Genomic DNA, 16,384 nt, shown 5'->3' with positions numbered 1-16,384 from the left:
CTTCTCACATGTTGCCAAATGAAACAGTTTCAATAGAATTTTATCAGCTGTACTTTTGATTTCATTTGATATAAAAAATATCAGGAAAAATTACAGTGTCACTTTATTAGAGAAAGTCAGATTTCCAGAACCATGCCTAAGAAAGGTGGCATGAGTTGGCCTCCAGGCACTTGCCCTGCCAAGCTCCAGTGGACAAATACTTAAGCTGTCTCATAGTGTAGTTGCTGTGAAAAACAATGAAGTAGCCATGCAAAAATCACTTTTAAGTAGCAATTTCAAATGTCTTTAGGTGTAGTCTCAGAATTCCTGAATCATGTGGTGATTGAAAGCATACACACTGTGTCTTGTTCTGTAGAACAGAAGAAAGAGAAGTGGATTTGGTACCTAGAGGTCTTGATTTTATTTTCTTTCCTTCTCAAAAATGATAGCATAAAGAAAACCCACCTTATCGTATGTCTGAGGGGCTCAGAACATGTGATGTGTGGATTTATTTAGAAATGTGGATAAAATATTACAACTACCAGTTAATAATTTGCTTAATGGAGTTATAGCTCCATACATCTTATACTAGATTCCTGAATAAACTTGTAGAACAGGATACTAAATAAGAATTTGTACAAGTGGAAAGGGTATGTGTGCCCATGCATATGTTTGTGAGTGGGTATGCTTATGTATACATATGTATGCATGCATAAGTTTGTGTTTTTGTAGAGTTAGTATATTTCTACCACACACACATTGATTCCAGAAAATGTCTAGGCTGCATTGCTGAGTTGTTTAAGATCTCAATCCCTGGGAAGATTTCACATGACTTTCAGAGGCTCTCACATAGACCATGTACAATTTGAAAGATCATGAGATTCAGCATAACTTAGATTCAAAGATAAACTTGATTTCCACATTCTTTCCAGCTCTGTGACATCACATAGTCATTGTGACCCTAAATACCATCTATATCTTTGTGCGTAGAGTTGTGGAATATCATTTTAGCTACGCAAAGATGTGTTACATTTGTTAATGCTGCAAAATATTACTTTAGCTGTGTAAAGGTATGCTACTTTTGTTTATGCTGCATTTATTTAACTATGTAAAGATGTGTAGTACCTGTTTCACCTTGCTTCTTCCTAAGGTACCTGATTGGTCTAATAAAGAACTGAACAGCCAATAGCAAGATAGAAGAGGGATAGGTGAGGCTGACAGGCCAAAAGAATAAATAGGAGAAATATAGGTTTGAAGAAGGGGAAAGAGAGAAGAAGGAGGGAGACACCAGGAGCCAGAAGCCAGGAAGCCATCAGCTGTGAAGATGCAGAAACAGCAAGCAAGAAAGAAAAGGTAAAAAGCTTGGAGGCAAAAGGTACATAGAAATAATTAATTGACGTTAAAAGAGCTAGTCAGAAATGTGCCTAAGCTAGGCTGAGCATTCAAAACTAATAATAAGTCCCTGTGCCATGATTTGGGAGCTTATTGGTGGCCCCAAAAGAAAATGCTGGTACTTTTGATGCTCTATATTGGACAGCCAATGAAGCATTTACCTAATTACTCTTTGCCAATAAAAACCCAGGAATCTGATATCAGGGTAAGAACCTGAATAATCAGAGAAGCAACCAGTGACCACACCACCTCTCTCTTTTCTTGATCCCAAAGGGTCAAGGCCCTCTTTAAGCCCCATCCTACGACTTCCTGTGTCCCTTTGTGGCCTCAATCCTCTGAAACCTCTATGGTTAACTTTGGACAGCCAGTAGAAAGCTCCACCCTCTAATTAAAAGAAAAAAAACTTTATTGTCAGTCTTGGGAGCATCACAAAGCAAATTAATGACATTTTAAATATCACACAACAGGCAGCATAGTCCCAAACTGAAAATCTTTGATCTCCTGAGTTTTTTTATTTTAATGAGTTTGTGTATCAACATCTGGACTGAAAATAAAAAAACTAGGGAAAAATGGACTACCGTGCATAGTACGTGAAGAAAATATGAAACTCTTGGATGTCCCAGGGACAGCAGGGAAAGCAGGGCTAAGAGGAGTAGAACAAAGGACTATAAATCCCCATCTTTAGTGAAATCTATTAAATCTATAAGCCACTGACTTAGCTAAATACTCATTTGAATCTAGTAGTAGAGGGAGTCTGGTTCATCTGGGAGAGCAGGGAGGAACACAAAACCAGACTTTGGGGCAGAGGATGGTGCAGACTAGTTCCTGAGAAGTTGTGTAGAGTCTGGATTTCCACAGTCTGTAGGTTCCTGACTGAATTCACTTTTGTGAATATGATCATGCCTAAATTTCCTGTATTACATATGTGGGCATACATTTTTTTTGGTCTTATTTGATATAATATAATGCTCAAAGGGAAGATGACCTGAATTGGTGGTACTCAAGTTGGGATGTTTTGTCTTTGGGAGACATTTGTTAGTCTCTATCAGTGTATCTGCTCATCACAGTGGGAAGTTGCTTCCATTATTTGCAAGTAGAGGCCAGTGATATCATTCAGTACTCTGCTGGGCAAAAGATAGACCCATTGCTAGGAATTTATGGCCCCCAAATTCAATTAGGCCAAGACTAAATCTTATCTTAGAACAACCACTTACTTTACAGAGAGAAATTAAGCATCAAAGAGGCCACTGGTGTGTACCAAGTCACACTGAGCAAATAGGAGAGATAAGACCTCTAGTGTATTTCCATCATGTCATTTAGCCCCTGAGAGCTAGCATTCTATATGGAACTGCTGGAAAAAAATATTCTGGTGAACACACTGGATTTTAGATATAGTACATAATTTCACAAATCTTTAAAATATAGTATGGTTAACATTAGGATAACCAGGCAAGGACGAGAACAGAAAATTTAAATATGTAATATATATTTAGTTATAATATAAAAACCCATTTTTGTATTTGATCAAATTACAGTCCAATGTAGTGGATCCTCATGCATTTCACAGCTGCCTGTATTGTTAGAACTTACATAGAAAAGTTCTACTCTATGTTTACTATGAGGACTGAAGATCTGTATCCCTACATGTTTCATGGAGATGCTTATGTTGCTAGCCAGACCACTGAGAATCACTGGCCTAGCATTTGATGGGGAAATGGCAAATGCTGTCTCCAAACTGTAGGTACTGAAAACTAAAATTTCACCCCTCATGTAATCTTGTTTTAAGACAGAATGATTAATGTTAATTCACACAGAAGAATATAGTCATATAAGTGGCAGGACCAAAATGAATTTAGACCTAATTTAATTCAAATTCCAAAACATCTGAAAAGAAAGAAATCAGTATATGTTTAAGTTCTTACACAGAGGAAAAATATCCCTTATTTAGTAGCCAATGGAGACAATATTAAAGCAAAACCAAATTCAATTTGAGGATGACAGGGACACCTGAAATGTGTATATATGCATATACATACATTTATATTCTAGATGTATGGATATGATTATGTATGATTTCCTTATTTTTAACATTTTATTTTTATGCCCAAGTAACCTCGATCAGATGACTCCTGTGCCAAGCTGCATCTACTGACACTGATAATATAAAAATCAGGCCTTTAGGGAGCTGTAACTGTGTCTTCAAATGAATTAGGAAAATGTATACATCTCTAATCAATTAAATACAGCACAAATTCAGCATATTTCTACCATAAGTGATCAACACACCCCTGTTAATCATGGTTAGCAGTATGAAAAATGACACCCAGGGAAATTAATCTCTATAACATCCATTTTCATTCTTTTAAGTCAACATTGCACAATATTTTGGACAGTTTTCAGAAGTCTACACAGAGAATATGCTGTAGTTTAGCCCTCCTTACACCAGCACTCGCTTGGAGGCACATGAGCAAAGATGAGTCAACTTTCTCCTCAGTTTACAGAGCCATCATTTCCTTAGCTCCTACCATGGAGTCCAAATCACAGAATGTTTCTGGTCAAGGACACATAGGAAGCCAAACCCTCAAACGTGCTGAGTTTACGTCCAACTTTTAAAATCCATCTATCTTATAAAAGGAGATGCACTCTGTTGTGTCATCATCTCTGGTTAAACTGTATGAAAATTCTGTGCCAATCTCACACCATTCCAGCAGTCTCTCCCTGCTACTTGTCCTGCATTTTCTGCAGCATGCAGTCTGTGGCTGCTGTTTTAACTACTTCCTGCAGCAGGACACAGTGTAAGAGAATCTGAAACATAATCAGTGCTATTCTGTTTTCACTTATATTCTTAGATGAATAAACTGTTCACCAGTGCTTGTCCCTCCAGATCCCCTAAGCACAGCCCCTTCTGACCCAAGGCAGTTAACCCAGCTTCATTCAGTGCTAGTATCAAATGACACTCATACTGTTGCAGTATTCATCTTGAGACTAAGTAGGCAGGATTTATTATCTCCGGAAGTCCCCTAAGCACCAGGTTACTCAAGCTCCATGCTTGTCACAAACAGGCATGACAGAAGGCAAGTGCAGCATACATAGAGCTCATTTCTAAGACAAGAGAATTCACAGTTAGAGACAAGGGCAACACGGCAGCTAAGACCTGCAGTAAATCTTTTTTGAGCTCATAGCAATATCTAACAATGTTCCCCTGCAATGCCTCAGAATAAACAGATCATATTAGGTTTAAACATCAAATCAACACCATAGAATACTTGCTTGATTAGCAAATTTCAATTTATGACATTTTACTGATGTCTTAATGCTAGGATCAATGCAAGACGTCCAGTACTTATTTAAGCATGCTGAGAGAACTGAAGCCTCTTAGTAATGCCTATCTTCACCTCTCAGCCTGGCTGACAGGAACCTGCCAGGACCAAAGAATTAAAAAAAAAAAAAAAAAAAAAAAAAAAAAAGATCACTGAATCATGCAAAAAATATATATATTTACCCCAAAAGATGTATGTAGTTAAAGCTCAGCTTCCTGTAGCCTCCATAGCCCCTGAAGTGTTAATCTGAAGAAACAGTTCCATTAGTTTCCACAGGCCAGTAGTGACTCTCCTACACTTGACCTAGACAGACTTACATAATGAAGCATCAGTGCTGGGGAGCTTGTACGATGTCATCACCAGCAAGAATAAGGAGTATTGGCAGCAGCAAGCAGGCGGGCAGGCTAGGATTTTGCATGGAAATCATGAACCCTGTCTTGCTTTTCTTTTTTGAAATGTTTTGGAAGGAGAGTTATGAATAGGTCGCATTTTGTGGGTGGGAAAAACAATGGCCAGAGGCATGAAAGCTAAATCTTCCAGCAAGTGAGAGGTACCTCTCTTGGAGTGTGCAGTCAACCCGAGAGGAGGAATTGCCTTCTGTGAACTTCTGAACCATCGCATCTGGAGTGAAAGGGACTGCAAAGCAGTGTGATAACGCAGAGGATGCTGCTGAGAGCTTTCGTCTGCCTTTAACTCATTGTGGTGAGTAAAGAGGGATACAGAGATATGAAATAAGGGTTGGTGATGTAGGTTGTTTTGCAGAGTAATAACCTAAAGATTTGTAAAGTGCTCTTATACTTTAAACACATTTTTTTTGTAAGCAAGATGATAGTAGAATTACTCTTCTAGGTCAAATTGATACTGTGCTGGGTTAAACTGTTTAGTTAATTGTAACTGCTGATGTTCACCAGAGAACAGGTACACATGTCTGTGGTTCGCAGACAAATGTCAGATTGCATAATTAATTTTACTGTCTATACTGAAAAACAGGTTATGAATTTTCTCATAGCATTTTGCATATAGTGAATCATTTTTTTAAGACTTTGAAAGCAATTTCTATGAATGCATCAAGGGATTTCTTGTTTTATTTTATCATTTTTGTTCTTATTTTTTTTAGATGATCTTTTTTAGACTCACTTCTTGATACCCAAGAGAGTATTTTAAACAGAAGATTAAAGAAATACATACACTACCTAATTACCAATGAGGTACCAAGTGTATCTAATATATGTTACATCCTACCGACCGACAAACAGTAAATCCAGTCTTCCATCCTGATTCTGAGTATGATGATATCATATCAGCATCTGATGACATCATATTATTTAATTATATGTGAAATCATGGTTTTACATGGAATGTAGATTAAGCTTTCTAGTTTCTGAGGCAACTGAAATAGAGAAGCAGCCAAGTGCTACTTAAAAATAACCACAGTGTTCTGTTCTTAGCTAGGCGTTTGCTGCTAATTTACCACATTAAGACCAGAGTGAGGAAATGAGAGAATGTAGGTCTAGGAAAGAACACAGGGATCTAATTCCTCCTATCTCCTAATGAGTAAGGGAATTGCTGTTAGAAGACAGTAGATGTGTCCAAGCTGATACAGAAGAGGTGAATAGAACATGATTTTCCTCAAATTCACCTGGAATTTTGCTACCATAGTATAATAAAACATGTTTGTTTGTTGGATACTAGAACATGGGCTGGATTTACAGAGATTTATTTTTTTTCTAAGACAAACTATAATGTCACTAAATACTACTTGCTTTTTCTTACAATAGTCTAGATTTTGGGAAAACAAATTCTGTAGCAGATCGAACGAGACATTTTCTGATCCCCACCCCTGCCTTAGAACAATAAAGAACATATTGGCATAATATTGAGTTACATTTTCAAAGTCTAAAGTTGTATTCTGAATATTAAGTAATAAAACTGTGTTGATGTGGATTATGTAATAGGCTTCTCCGTACTTTGAAGCGTTGATGACCAACCAGGGAATAAACAGCATAGGGAGCAAGGGTCAGGAAAATACATGTCATTTTAAAAAGTTTTGTCTTACATCTTTTTGTTTTATAGTTTTTTTTAAATTTAAAAGTGAAACAAGCTTGTTTTAACTGTCAATTCCAGTTCTCACCCTCCCTTCCTCCCTGCCCCCCCCTAAGCCCCATCCCATCCCCTTTCTGCTCCTCAGGGAGGGTGAGGTCTTCTATGGGTGATCTTCAAAGTCTGTTATATCGTTTGGAGCAGGGCCTAGGCCCTCCCCCATGTGTCTTACATCTTTTGAAAAACACTAAACCTCTTGTAGCCAGGGACTGTGATTTTCACCCTCATGTCTCTGTCACTAGGACAGTGCTTACTGGCCCTCATTGAATGAATAAATAATAGGATGAATAAGGTTCACAGTGGTTTAATGTACATGGAGCTTCATGTACTGTGGTTTGGTAGGGTTCTTTGGAGAATAATATTAAACTGTCTATAAAACTATTCATTGATATGTCAATTTAATACTTGACTATGCAAATGAACTCTTCTGTAATACTTGTTTAGTTGTAATACTTGTTCTTGCAGTGTTTAAAGGAAAGGTACTCCTATTAGATGGAGGCAGCATACGTTTGACCACACCTCAGATATAACATGGTATTCATCTGCCTAATTACAGGAGCTATGGTTTTCCATTGTGATGCAATCATCTGGAGAGAGGACTTCAGAGTCAGTCCAGGAAGCCCCTAATCCTTACTACCATGAGCTCAGTTTTCTTCCTCTTGACCATTTTTAGCCCATGGCTTTCATCTTCCTGTTTGTTTTGGTTTGGTTTTGTGGTGTTTGGCATCAAACTCAGCTGTGCATGTGTTAAAGAATCCTGTACCAATGAGCTGCATTCTGGGCCTTCATCTTCCTATTTGTTGCCTCATGGCCTCAGCATGGCTGCCTCGACACTGGCATCTTGCCTAAATATGTCTATAAAAGATATTGGGAAACGCTAGGTATTAGGTACCAACAGCTCAACTGTTTCTTTAAGAGCATTTGCAGAGGACCATTCTCAGACTGAATTGTATCTCCTGGTGCTTAACTGTGAAAAATGCCTTCTACAGGAGTGTCCAGAATAACTGGTATTCGGTATGCCATTGCTACATCCCAATAAACCTTGGATTATGTTTTAAAAAGTCAATGTGGTATTCTTCCATATATTAGCTACTTCTGTCATTGCTGTGACCAGGCACCTGACAAAAAAGAACTGCAAGAGTTAACTTCTGGCGGCTGGTCACATGATGTCCCGAGTCAGGAAGTAAAGCACTATGACTAGTATGACTAGCCCTGATCAGCTGGATTTCTCCTGTTTATTCTGCACAGGGTCCCAGCTCATGGAAGCACCCACATTTAGGATGGGTCTTCAAATCTTAGTTAGCACAGTCCCTGTCAGGCACACACCTAGCTGTCTGTCTTCCTGCAAGCTGACAGCCAAGGTTAACCAGCACACTCCCCTACACATTCTACTTACCTTATAGTTTTGATTGATGGTAAAATTGTAACACATTTAGCATGGCTAGACAGTTTAATCTTGTTTACATTTCAAAAGTGAGGAGAGACTTCTTATGGAAAAAACAAAAGATTTTATTTTTAATTGTGTGTATGTGTATGGTAGGGGGTAGACATCCATGTGAGTACAGGTGACCACAGAGGCAGAAGATGTCAGACTTCCTAGAATTGGGATTATAGATATTTAGTTCTCAGCCCTTAAATGTGGGTACTTCTACTTGAACTGGGATCCTCTGAAAGAGCAATATGTGATCTTAACTGTTGAGCCATCTCTCCGGCCCTGAAGCATCTCATTTTATAACTGAGACTTTCAAATAAAGTTGCTCAAAGACTTCTTTATAAAAAATATCCCAAACACACATACAAAAACAAAACAAAAACAAAATGGATTCTGAATTAAACTTTAACTCTCAGGATCTCTGTAATAAGTAAAATTTAGCCTCACAAATTTAGAAAAGCTGGTCCTACTAAACTATTTTTCATCATTTCCAGTCTCCCTATTTACCTATTAAAATCAACTGGACTTAAAACCATGAGGTTTTCCTGGCTGATCCATAAATATCTTCCTACTTTCTAACCATTTTATATTGCTGTTTTCCAAAAGTCATTCTACCTCTTAACACACTGGAATGAGAAGGGGCATCTACTCAAAAACCTTGCTTTACATATTTATGCGGGTTTCAGCTAGACTAGAATGTCAAAATGAATGTCAAAAATGATATATCTTAACTTGTATAAAAAACAATTTTTATGGAGAAGATAGTTGACTTCTAATGCAAAATCACAATCATCTTGAAATAATCTCTTAAAAAGCAATTGCATATTGCAACAGCCTCTTCCTCATTGAAATCCAGGTGTCCAGGTATAGTCAGTGGCATTTTGATGTGGAGATCTGTAAGCATTGGGAGCTGCAAACCAGCCATGGCCCTTTCTGCTAAAGACCAGCACCCCCTGGGGTGCAAACTCAGTGAAGACTGTGTCACCTGACAGGATAGTCTTCTTCCTTCTTTTTGCTTGATCTCTTTTCCAGCCCCACCCACCAATTTCTCATTTGGAGAACTGCAGAAATTGGGTGACTTGTCTGTCCAAGGGCACATACCTAGTCCACTGTAAAACTTGGCCAACAAAATCTTTATGAGGAGAATCAAGGAAATGAAAACTCAGTGCCGTTGGAGTGAATAACTAAAGTTTCTTTTGTAGACACATCTGGATCGCAAAAAATATTTAAATATATTTGATATAGCAAAAATCTTGAAAATCTTCTATGTAGTGACTGGTGTTTTACATATTTTATTTGTTTTTTATTTGTATTTTTATTTATTTATTTATATTTTTCCTTTTAGTCAAGATAGATTATAGCAGGCTTTCTTGGACTACCAGCCTCTAAGTCACAACAGAGACTTATTAACTTATAATGAAAGCTCATCCTTAGCTTAGGCTTGCTCCTAACTAATTTTTATAACTTAAATTAACACATATATTTTAATCTATGTGGCTTGGTTTAATTTATGTGGCTTGGTTACTTTTACTCTGTATACCCCATCCTGCTTCATCTCCATTTGGCTGGTGACCCCAACTTTTTACCTCTCTGAGTCTTCTCTGTCCCTAAAAGTCTTGCCTACTCTTTTCTTGCCTAGCTATTGACTATTAAGCTCTTTATTAAAACAAATCAGGGTGACATTTCTTTATTCAGTGTAGATTAGTAGTCCACAACATTTCCCCATTCTTGTCTTGTCTAAATAAAAAGTAAAGGTTTTAACTTGAACAATAAAACTATAAACAATAAGAATAATTAATAGGTAAGAATTGCATTCATAATGTCCGGTCCATTTGTATTTGGTATATTTGGAGCAAACACTGTATTATTTATCTTATCTCCATGAATTTGAAGTTTTATATTTAAACCATTTTCTATCATATTATGTTACTATCTTCAGACTATCTTTTTTAGACCTCAAAACATTTTTTTTAGATAAACGATTTAAGCTTTTCTGTCTCTCAACCTTGATGGGAGATGCCATTATGTATATATGTTTCTCATACTGGTTTAAAGAACAAAGCACTGTTGGCCAATAGGAAAGCAAGACAGGTGGGACCAGGAGACAAGGAGGAAAGTGGAAGTGGTAAGGAGGTGTCAAGATGGAGAGTCTGGAGAAGGCAGAACCGCCAGCCGCCTCTCGCTGGTAAGACCACGTGGAAATACATAGAAATGAGTTAATAATTAAGACAGAGCTAGCTGAATAGAAACAAGTAACTGGCCAACAGCATAATATCAAATACAGAGTCTGTGCGTTATTTGGGGCTGGCGCGGCGGCGGGACAAGACCAGCGGCGGGCAGAAAAATCATATTCCTTACATGACCTTACACATTTTATATCTCTTGTGAGTTTCTTTTCTGAATTTTGTAACAAGGAAAACTGTAACAATTAACTGTCTTGTCTTCAATACCACCAGAGACCTAAGAAGGATATAATATTACCCGAGTTAACCATAAGTGCAAAGCAAGCAACTTTCAAAACTATAGAAATAACAAACATCTGGCTGCTTGGACAGAACCAAAGTTCCTCTGTAATGTTGGGGAATCCATCTTTAGCCTACAGGCCCAGAATATCTGACAGACTTTTCTGTGAAGAAAAACTTTTGAAGGATTGTCCTATCCTGTCTTGACAATTTCAGCAGCCACTTTCTTTTATGTCTTACTTGTCCAATTTGGACAGCAGAGTGTCTGCAGTCAAGGCAAGGGTAGTTTCTTTCCCACATATCTAGCTTGTGCCTCAAAGAAAGCAACTTCATATGGAGGTACTTCGATGCCCATCACCCTTTTATGAAGTAGATTGGTGCTACCAGGAGCAGACATGTTTCACTATCATGTAATACCTTATGCTATGAAAACATTTTCAATGCCATATTCTATGGGTTTTTGAAGTATTTGAAGATCACCTAGCTATCTAAAATATATCTCTCTGTGATCTTGGAAATGTACCTAACAAGACTATAAGTTTGATTGTTAGCCTGTATTTACTATTTTCAATGAGTAAAACTTTGCATTACCTTTTAAATATATACAATATAGCAGACAATAGCCTTAAATTTGTATCAACATAAAATAACAATGTAAAATATTTTAGATCAGTGGTTGTTCACAAGTAGACTCAACAATCTACCCTTTATACCATCATTTCTATACTATAATCTCCCTTTTCCTTTCAGAAAGAGATCCCTGAATCTAATCTCCTTTGTTTAGCTTTCTCACTGACCATGACAAGTAACAATTTATAACAAATTCCCCAACCCAAATGATGACAAACATCCTCAACTCATCAAACAACTAAGACCCACTCACTCCACCTCTTGGAAATGTAGGTGTCATGTTCTCTAGACTGTTTCCTGTTGTTTGGGGGCACTAGCGTCTTAAGGGAACAAACTATCACCTTGAAGTTAGACAAGACAAACTGACAGAAGGAAAATAGTTTAAGAGAAGGCATATAAACATGGGTCCACTCTCTGCACACCTAGGAATCCCATAAAGATACAAAGGTGGAAACAATGATAGGTAATCAGGCATTTCTTTTCTGACCACCTCATCCCAAATATCTGACAGCTGCTTCCCAAATTACCATACAGAGGCATATATTAATTATAAATGTTCAGCCAATAGCTCAGGATTGTTACCAACTAGCTATTACAACACCAATTAACCCATATTTCTATTTATGCTTTGCCACAAAGCTTGATACCTTTTTTTTTTCAACATGGCATGCCCATCTTGCTCTTTCTGCACCTGTTGGCAATTCCTAACTTCGCCCTTCTTCTCCCCAGTCATCCTTAGATTGGTTGCTCCACCTATACTTCCTGCCTGGCTGCTGGCCAATCAGCATTTTATTAAATAAATTTGATTAACATATCTTTACAGTGTACAAGAGGATTATTCCGTAGCCAAAATATACACACAGAAGACCTGGTGCAGACCTGTGAGGCCCTGTGCTGTTGCTGCTGCTTGATTCTCTGTGGGTTCATATGTTCTTTGATCCTGTTGATTTAGAGGGCCTTGTATTTTTGGTGTCCTCCATCCTTTCTGGCTCTTAGATTCTTTCTGCATCCTCTTGCAACTTTTCACCCTTTTATAAATGAGAAAAACAAAAGATGGTGAGACTATTGGGCAGTGACAAGAGCTACTCATAACATGTATTCGTTTGAATATATTTGATTCTTTACAAACCACTCATTTATCTGCCTCTTTGAAACCTGGGTCGTTACCATCAGTCGGACATTTGTAAAGTGCTTACTAAGTTGATTCCATGTCTTCATGAGATTAGACTCCAGATGGCATCCTTCATGGAACTCTGTGTTTTTCTCTGTCTTGTCATGTGGTAGTATTCTACTAACCTGTAGTAGAGTTACATGGACCTGAGCTGAAAACCTGTGTGGAGACTACCCAATTCTACTAGAAAATACTGAACAGACTCTGGGAGAGCTCAGCCCCCAACTTGGAATTTTGATTGATGGTCATAATTTCAGTGGTGGGGTCAGACTCGTAAAATGGTGATGATATTTTTGCAAAGTGATGCTCTGACATTATTGTGAGCAACAATTAGTCCCAAGATGCCTTTTATTTCAGGCATGGCAATCTTAGAAGTGATTTTCCAACTACACGAACAGCTGCAAATATCTTCAGATTTAAAAGCATTTCTCTTTCTGTAAGACTGGCAATAAGATTCCAAATGTGAACAATTTTGCACCTACAAGGAACTAGTCTGTCAGCATACTTAATTATGTATGATAAAATCGCCTCTAGTTTCAGTGGCAATGTACATTACATATCAACCAATAATAGTACCCAGAGAGAGAAGAAACTGGTTTTGTTATTGTCAAATGTGTTTAATAAGGAAAATAACAAAAAGATGAAAAATTTCTTTTACTGTTTTGAAAATACATTAAAATATTTAATCCTCCTTAAGTGATGTAAGCCAATCTTTAAATGTAAGACAACAGTGAATTTATGTATAATCTCTGAGCCCCAGTAAAGTATTTTATATAATAAATAATATTAAAACACAATGTCCTTGAATGTCCAAAAGCATTAAACTACATAATTTTGTATGTGTATGTGTGTAACACAAGTAATAAAAACCTAGTGACATATATTGGGGTTCAAGCTGAAGATCAAAAAAGCAAAACAGCCAAGCCACCAGAGAGCTTTTACCTCTACCAAGCCTGGGGTGATTCTGTCCACACAGTGGCTAGAGACTAATTGCCTGCTCTGAGATCCTGATCCTGTCTTATATACCTCTCTCATACTGCGATCATGTACCACCACTGCCCAGTTTCTATGGTTAACTAGTGTGGTTTCTTGAATTAAAGGTGTGTACCACCACTGCCTGACCTCTATGGCTGTAGCTAGTTTTGCATTCTGATCTCCAGGCAAGTTTTATTAGATTATAAACAATATGTCACCACATATGTGTGCATGTGTTTGCATATGTGCAGATGTATGTGGGTGTGGGTGTATGTACATGAATGTATATGTGTGTGGAGGCCAGAAATTAACCTTGGATTTCCTTCTTTGGGTGGAATTCTTGTTTCCTGAGATGTCATATCTCATTGGTCTGTAGCTCATCAAGCATGCTAATCTGACTGGCCTGTGGAACTCCAAATATCTGTGTGTCTCCACTTTCCAAGCACCAGATTTACAAGCATGTACCACCATGCCTATCTTTTGTTTTGCAGGTTCTGGGACTTGAACTCATGTTCTCATGTAAAGCAAGTATCTTACTGACTGTGGTGTCCATCAATCCTGTAACTTCTTTGTAAACATATGACTTTATGTTTTTCAATTCTTTTTTTGTATGTATGGGTGTTTTGCCTATGTGTATGTTTATATACTCCATGCATGCATGCATGCCCTCAGAGACCAGAAGCAGGTGATGTATTCTCTGGAATTAGAGTCATGTTGTGGAGTCCAAGGTTGTGGATTGCCATGTAGGTATTAGACATAGGATTTGGGTCCTCTGGAAGAGTAGCTGATGACCTTAACCACTGAGCCATCTGTCTGCCCCCATAACTGCTTATTTTATAAAACAAAGAATTGAAAACTATTATTTATAGTGGATACTACAGGTTGGCTGCATTTTGTCTGTAATCTTGTTTGCTTAATATCAAGGCAAATTTTACAAGATTGTGGGAACAGTAATGCCTTTCTGGCATAGATGTTATAAGCTTAGTGGGCAAATTTATTTGATGGGAATGCTACAGGCATCTCATAGTGTTCACTTCTACCCCTCTTGATGTCCTCTTACAAAAATGGGAATTTTCATCTCTAATGATCCAAAAGAAGTCTGTGTCTCACCAGGTAAACCATCAGATCCAAGTACATTAAAATTTTCTACTTGAATTGTATGATAAACCCTTTTATATATTCAAATATCTGTTCCATGAAAATTAGAAAGTTTGGATTATCCTTATTCACTGAGGAATACCACTTTCATTATACATTCTAAACAATAATCCAGTGATTATATTTTCAAGTGTTTTTGTTTCTGATGTTCTTGACTGATATAGGTGTCTAATGTACATCTTCCCTACCTAGCAGCAAAGAAGATCTATTAACTATCCACTGCCTCTTTTATCTTCTAGAAGCCTATGATTTAATCATTTAAGAATAGTTTATATAAAGCGTGGACAGTATCAACATTGTACATTAAAGACTGAGGACTAGAAGACCAAAATAATTGGACTTGAATGAAGAATGAGATTGCTTCATTTATGGTGGTCTAAGGGATCTTGGGAAAATGAAATTTGGACAGAGAAATGGAGGCAGAGATATTATACAAGAGGATGGAGTTAATCTTCTTTGGAGAAAAGGAATATTCTAAGAAAAAAAAGAAAGAATAGGACAGTTTATGCAGAGCTAAGGGTTTGTGCATTATTATGATTAATCACAAGGACAGCTGCCAAGTTCCCATCATGAAAACATTCTCTAGGAGAATTCATAAGGTTCTATTGCCTATTAATTTCTGTTGATGTATCTTATTTGACATCTTATTTGTATTTTGAGTGAAGGTTAAAAGACAAAGTTCATTAAGGAAATGATTTATGTATGATATTTCAGAACTAAACAATGTCATTGATCCAAGAAAATTATGAGAATTTAGTCTTAGTAGGGTTTACACCATGTCCTTGAAATGACTTGACATTTGCACTTAGTACGTATTGATTGATTGCTAGTGTTTAGGCTGATATTTATTATTTATCAAGAAATTATGGAAGTAGGTAATGTGGAATGGGAGTACACATTCCAACTTTAAATTAATCTTGCATTTACCATTAAATATCTTTCATATAACTTTGGATATATTTCCTGTCTATAAATGTATGTAATCATGCAAAAAGAAAAAAAAAAGTGAGACTAAAGTTAAATGTATTTTAATCCTCTCAAGTTCTAACTTTTTAAATACAATCTTCTTCCATTTTAATCCTTTAAACAAACATGCTCATTATGAATGTGAGCCACACAATTCAAATCATTTCCCACTTCAGGCAGCAAGGGAAGTTTCCTAGGTCTGCAGATCAGCTTGGAGCCTAGTTAGAACTTAATACCCAAACCAACTTCCTAAGGAAATTTAATGAGATAAAGAATACTCTAAAAGGATGCTTCCTTTTTGATCCTGGCATGGCTTGCAAAGAATATCAAAGTATGAGTAATAATAGATTGATCACAGGGCAGTGCAGAAGTGTTTCACAGTGCAATCACATTTGACCTAACTGACCTTCAGTGAATGATAGTCAGGCATTCAACACTCTTACTTGGAGCTGGAAGAGCAAACACTGTCTCCCGCGGAAGGTCAAATATGAAGGGCTGGTTGATGCCTTATAAGTGAGCTATGAATTTCCTCTCGCACTGGTAGCATCTCTTCTTGAATCCCCAATTTGTGGATTGATCTGAAGTGATTTAGGGAGGTGATTTCTAAATGTAAACTTACTCAGACAGTTGTCTGAGCCTTGCTGATTCATCTTCATCCACAGAATATTTGAGGGCTTTCTGACAACTCCTACACAGAAGACAGGATGGGCTCCACGTTTGTACAGTGTCTTCTAACTGTGACACTCTTTCAGTCACATTCACAAGCCTGTTCCTATATGGGCATGAAATTCTAGCTACA

The 16,384-nt window shown here is 37.4% G+C and overlaps 1 long non-coding RNA gene across 1 annotated transcript in view; it reads left to right on the top strand.

Moving 5' to 3' along the window:
- Positions 1-4,871: 4,871 nt before the first annotated feature.
- LOC127222467 (uncharacterized) overlaps positions 4,872-16,384 on the top strand; it is a 101,905-nt gene continuing 90,392 nt past the window's right edge. Inside the window, exon 1 of the long non-coding RNA XR_007834541.1 lies at positions 4,872-5,393. This is a non-coding gene — a long non-coding RNA (uncharacterized LOC127222467). The remainder of the gene's footprint in view (positions 5,394-16,384) is intronic.

This window comes from Phodopus roborovskii, unplaced genomic scaffold (genome assembly GCF_943737965.1).
Source record: "Phodopus roborovskii unplaced genomic scaffold, PHOROB, whole genome shotgun sequence".
Classification (NCBI taxonomy): Eukaryota; Metazoa; Chordata; class Mammalia; order Rodentia; family Cricetidae; genus Phodopus; species Phodopus roborovskii.
This window is presented reverse-complemented; position numbering and strand designations above follow the sequence as displayed.